The sequence below is a fragment of the Dendrobates tinctorius genome, unplaced genomic scaffold (genome assembly GCF_039654945.1).
Source record: "Dendrobates tinctorius isolate UK_male_01 unplaced genomic scaffold, ASM3965494v1 ptg000151l, whole genome shotgun sequence".
NCBI classification, from domain to species: domain Eukaryota; kingdom Metazoa; phylum Chordata; class Amphibia; order Anura; family Dendrobatidae; genus Dendrobates; species Dendrobates tinctorius.
The window spans coordinates 23,800,516-23,806,515 of NW_027361818.1; positions in this window are offsets into that span (position 1 = coordinate 23,800,516).

Sequence of the window (6,000 nt, forward strand, 5' to 3'; positions counted from 1 at the left end):
TGTTGCACACGATGTGTCCCCCTATCGAGCAGCTAGTGGAAAGCGTCAGCAGGCTGTGTTGCAGATGATGTGTTTGGGCGACAGACACACCGCCGAGGTGCTGGCCGAGTACTTGAAGCGACAAACTGAGTCTTGGCTGGGCAGTGTACATCTTGAGGCAGGCAAGGTAGTTAGTGATAACGGCCGTAATTTTGTGGCAGCCATAGCCCTTTCAAAACTCAGCCACATACCTTGCTTGGCTCACACCTTGAACCTGGTGGTGCAGTGCTTCCTCAAAAATTATCCGGAGTTAACAGCCCTGCTCCAGAAGGTGCGAAGACTGTGCGCGCACATCCGCCGGTCGCCTGTACACTCCGTTCGTATGTAGAAGCTGCAGCGATTGCTCCACCTTCCCAACCACCGCCTCATTATCGACATTGCAACAAGGTGGAACTCCACCCTGCACATGGTGGAGCGGCTGTGCGAGCAGAGGCAGGCCATAATGCATTTGTGGGAGGATACACGGCCAGGCACTTTGAGAGCAGACATGGAGTTGACAGGAGTGCAGTGGTCGAAGCTGAAAGACCTTTGTAAAGTCCTTCAGTGTTTTGAGGAATGCACACGGCTGGTAAGCGCAGACGACGCCATCCTAAGCATGAGCATCCCACTTATGCGTCTGCTCATGCAAACTTTGACGCACCTTAAGGAGCAGGCGTCTGCAGCCAATGTTGATGAGGAGGAAGAGGAGGAGGGAATCCTTGATGACATTCAGCCATTGTCTGCTCAGGGACCTCTCCTGGACGAGGTGGAGGAAGAAGAGGAGGAGGAGGAGGATGATGGGGATGATTACTTAGGGGAGGAGGATGCATCTCGTGGGGCAAGTGAAAATGTTGGCGTGGCAAGGTCTGGTACAGGGTTTGTGCGTGACTGGAGGGATGTGGATTTGACAGAAAGTGCTCCTCCACCCAGCACTCGCAGTGCATCATTGACACCGGGAACATTGGCCCACATGTCAGATTATGCCTTGCAGATCCTAAAAAGGGACCCCCACATTGCCAAAATGATGAACGATGACGACTACTGGTTGGCCAGCATCCTGGATCCACGCTATAAAGGCAAATTACAAAACATCATGCCACAGGAGAACCTTGACCTAATATTGGCTAATAAACAAGCAACTCTGGTAAATCGGTTGCTTGAGGCATACCCAGCACATAGCAGCAGTGATGGTTCTCACACGAGCTGTACGGGCCGGGGGCAGCTTGGCTGAGGTGTTCGAGGTGCACACAGCAGAAGTGGCGTTGGAGACAGGGGTTTCATGACAATGTTGTGGACTGATATTTCAAATACCGCTCACACAACTGGTAATACTGCATCGATGGAAAGTGACAGGAGACAGCAGTTGTCAACTATGGTAACAAACTACTTTTCCTCCCATATCGATGTTCTCCCACACAGGTCATTCCCCTTTGACTATTGGGCTGCTAAACTGGACACCTGGCCTGAATTGGCACAATATGCCTTACAGGAGCTCGCTTGCCCAGCTGCAAGTGTGCTATCGGAAAGAGTCTTCAGTGCAGCTGGATCAATCCTGACAGAAAAAAGGACCCGTCTGTCAACCCAAAATGTGGATGATCTAACCTTCATTAAAATGAACCATGCATGGGTTTCCAAGGATTTTGTCCCACCTTCCCCTGATGACACATAGGGTGACAGAAAAATGGCTTGCTTTGGTCCACCTCTTCCTGGTACTTCACCTATTTCGCCTTTTGCATCAGCTGAATGTCCAACATCAACATATGCCACTTTCTAAAACTCCCTAACTGTGCTGCCCCCCCCCCCATGGCCGGGGTCACCACCTACCGCACGACACCGTGCGAGTGCCGTTGCCCTGTACAGGTGGGTAGGCCGACTCTTGGGCGCGGGCACTGGCACAGGGTCCCTCATAGTGCAATCAAGTGTCTCTGACGGTGGTGTTGCACACCCGCCGTCAGACACACCGCTGTACTATGAGGGGCCCAGTGCCAGTACCGACGCCCACGAGTGGGCCCCCCTTGCTTGGGCAGGGCCCCAGCATTTGCAATCTTTACCTCTCCCTGCTCCTCCGCTGTGTAATCTGGGCCGTCAAATCCATACTGTGCCTGACACCGTCTGAGCCTGCCTCCTGAGACATATATTTTGAATGTGTACGCTATCCATACATGTTATCCAGGGATACGGTACCCTTTCTAACCTTTGTGCAATCACGTGCAATCCATACTGGGCCTAACACCGTCTGAGCCTGCCTCATGCTGTATAGACATATATTTTGAATGTGTACGCTATCCATACATGGTATCCAGGGATACGGTACCCTTTCTAACCTTTGTGCAATCACGTGCAATCCATACTGGGCCTAACACCGTCTGAGCCTGCCTCATGCTGTATAGACATATATTTTGAATGTGTACGCTATCCATACATGTTATCCGGGGATACGGTACCCTTTCTAACCTTTGTGCAATCACGTGCAATCCATACTGGGCCTAACACCGTCTGAGCCTGCCTCCTGAGACATATATTTTGAATGTGTATGCTATCCATACATGTTATCTGGGGATACGGTACCCTTTCTCACCTTTGTGCAATCACGTGTAATCCATACTGGGCGTGAGAATGGCTGGCGAGCTGTTAAGCAAGCTACAGCACCTGTCCAGGCAAGTTCAGGGATTCCCTAGCGAGGAGACTTATTTGATTGTTTTCAATGTTGGGACAGCAATTTTTGGGGAGCACTATACTCTGGAGAATGATAGATGGGGCCCACCATACACTGGAACATTCCAAAGGTGGACATCAGACACTGGAGCAGCATTTACAGGGCCCATTATACACTAGAGCATTAGAAATGGGGCCCATTATGTTTGGAGCATTATTTGGGCCCATAAGACAGTGGAGCTTCATCCATGGGGACCAACATATACTGTAGCATTATGTGGAGCTCATCATATACTGTTTCAAACATTATATGGGACCAATGATTCTGTATGGAGAAATAGATGGGCCTCGTCATGAGATGTAAAAAGTGAGGTATTTTTCATTGTACTATACCGCTATTTATCTGCCGTATCGGAGCATGATGAGTTGTGGTATGTGTTAAAGGGGCGCTCTTTCGCCCAGGGCACATGAAAACCTGGAGCCAGCCCTCCCCCCCCCACAGTTTGTTGCCAAATAACCCCCATTTTTCAGTGCGTAACTTGTATTATGAAGTTAATTAAGGTTGACAAGCTTAAGAAAGAAGAATTGATGCTTTTGGCATTCAAATGGGCACTGTAGGTGTGTTTCCTGTCCTCCTCTCACTGCCGACTTTTATTCCCCATTGACTTACATTGGGTTTCGTGTTTCGGGACGACCCCGACTTTTCCCTATAATCGGACGATCTTGCTCGACCCGACTTTTGGAAAAGTCGGGTTTCACGAAACGAAACGCGACCCTAAAAAACCAAAAGTCGCTCAACTCTACTGCCTTTCCACCTGGTGAATGCAGATGGTTTCCGAAAGTGGATGACCATCACAGTCCCCAAGTAACAGTTGCCCAGTCGCCATTACTTCTCTAACAAAGCTGTGCCTGCGCTTCTCCAGCATGATGCCACCAAAAAAATCTGTTCACTGAAAATATGCATGTCTGCCAGGGTGCATTTCACCACTGACACATTAATGAGCAAACAGGAGCAGGGGAATTACATCTCGCTGACTGGGCACTGGGTGACTCTGGTGGCTGCTGGGGCAGTAGGTAAAAGGACTGCTCCACATGTCTTTGAATCCCCAAGGCTTGTGGTACAAACCTCTTTATCTAACAGTTCCTCTACTGCCTCTGCTTCCTCCACATGTGCCTTCAAACTCTTCCTTAATCAGACACGCATTCCAACAGTGTAGATAGAATGTCCTACACCTCCGCACTGCATAGCAATGATCCACCACAATCAGGCAGTGTTTAAGTTAATATGCATTGGAGATCTCAGTCACTCAGCTCAAGATTAGCGGACAAGAAACAAGTTAGAGCAATGGCTGTCCCCAGAAAACCTGGAGCCAGGGAATGCCATGTGCAATACCAGTGCAAAATTGGTGCTGGTCCTAGGCAATGGCAGCCTCACAAACATGCCTTGCATGGCTCATATCCTCAACCTGGTGGTACAGAAATTTCTCCTCCAGTATCCCGGCCTGCATGCGTTGCTGCAGAAAGTAAGGTCACTGTGTGCTCACTTCCGATTATCGCACCCCACAGGTCATCGTCTTTCATTGCTTCAGAGAACTTTCCAACATGATAGAATTCCACTCTGCACATCTTGCAGCGGCTGTGGCAGCAGCGATGTGCAGTATGTCATTTTACATAGTCTGGGCCAACGCAGTTCGGATGTAGTAAAAATCACGCTTGCAGAGTGGGCACAGATGAACGCTAATAAGATGGTTAGCGCTGACGATTCCATCATCACCATCACTATTCCAGTTATCTACATGCTGGGGCACAGTTTCATTATTCTGCATGAGGAGGTGATTGTCTCAGATGAAGAGTTGTAAGAAGAGGAGGATGCGGAAGAGATAACAGTATCTCAAATTTCTGGACAATTGTTGCACAGGCAAGTGCCATGGGAGGGTGGCATTCAGCAATCAAAGGGAGCTCTTGTTACCAGACTCTATCTTCAACATGATTCCTGTAATCTTATAATTAGAAATAGTACTGACTACTGGGTTTCCACTCTGCTAGATCCATGGTACAGGAGTAAATTTGGCCAGATGTTTCCCCCGGAAAGGGATGCACGCATGCTGCAGTATCGAAACATGCTTGTAGACAATCTTAAGAGTGTTTTTCTCCAAGACAGCAGTGAGGCACACTGTGTGCATCCCAGTTGTAGACGTCCAACCCTGGGAAAGTCAGGGTGTCATTGCAAAACATTAGCAGCATCAGCATAGGTGGCATAAGCAATTTCTATGAGTCGCGTAACACATTTTTAGACCAGCCCATGCACCAGCATAGCAGAGTGCAACTCTGACACATTGTGAATGACTGTAGAGGATGATGCAGGAGTTTCTGGAGATCAATATCATTGCCATCAGGAGGTGGTTGGATCCCTTTACATTTTGGTCTTCAAAAAAGGTAGAGTGCCCTGAGATCACCCGTCACACCTTTGAGGTTTCGACATGCCCGACAGCTAGTGTTCTCTCAGAACATATCTTCAGAGCTGCTGGTGGTGTCCTGATGGTAAGCATATCCAGCTGTCCCCTGAAAGTGTAGATCACCTAACTATGATCAAAATGAATCAGTCATGGATCTCCAATGACTTTTGCACCTCAGTCTCAGACTGAGCAGACTAGGGGATGGTGTTGTTTTTAGTGTCAAGTATTTATCTCACATTATTGCAGTCTGTGCCATCTTTGTGGTGTCTTCTGTGTCTGATGTTTCTACTGCTGCTGATGTTACAAATAATTTTGCGAAATCTGGAGACTCCAAGTTGGATCCCCATCTGGTGGGTATCCTGAGGTTAAATGTGTGTCAGAGGCCTATTATACTGTTTCTACTCTGTGGAAATTGATGACATTTTATTTTATTTATTTATTATATTTTAAAATGTGGGAACTCAAAGTTAGGTCTCCATCTGGTTGGGTGCCTGTGGTGGAAAATGTGCCAGAGGCCTATACAAAAAATAGTAAATGATCTATAATGCCATTTCATATGCACAATACAAATAAGGCAATTCACAGCACCATGCAAAAAATAGAGCACTAAGCCTATGTATAAGGAAGAACCTACATACCTCTAGAGTGGTTTAAATAAATGCAATAATCACAATATTACCAGAAAAAGAGAAGTCTGGGAGCCAGATCAGTCAAAGCTCCTAAAAGCATGAAGGTGCTTCAAAAGTAAAGGCACTTCATCCTCCCTGGAGAAAGCAACCTGGGTAGTGGCGATACGCATGGGGCCTTGCTCCTCCCACCATTCCATCCCACACCTGCACCAGGCGCTTTACTTTTGATGCACCTTCATGCT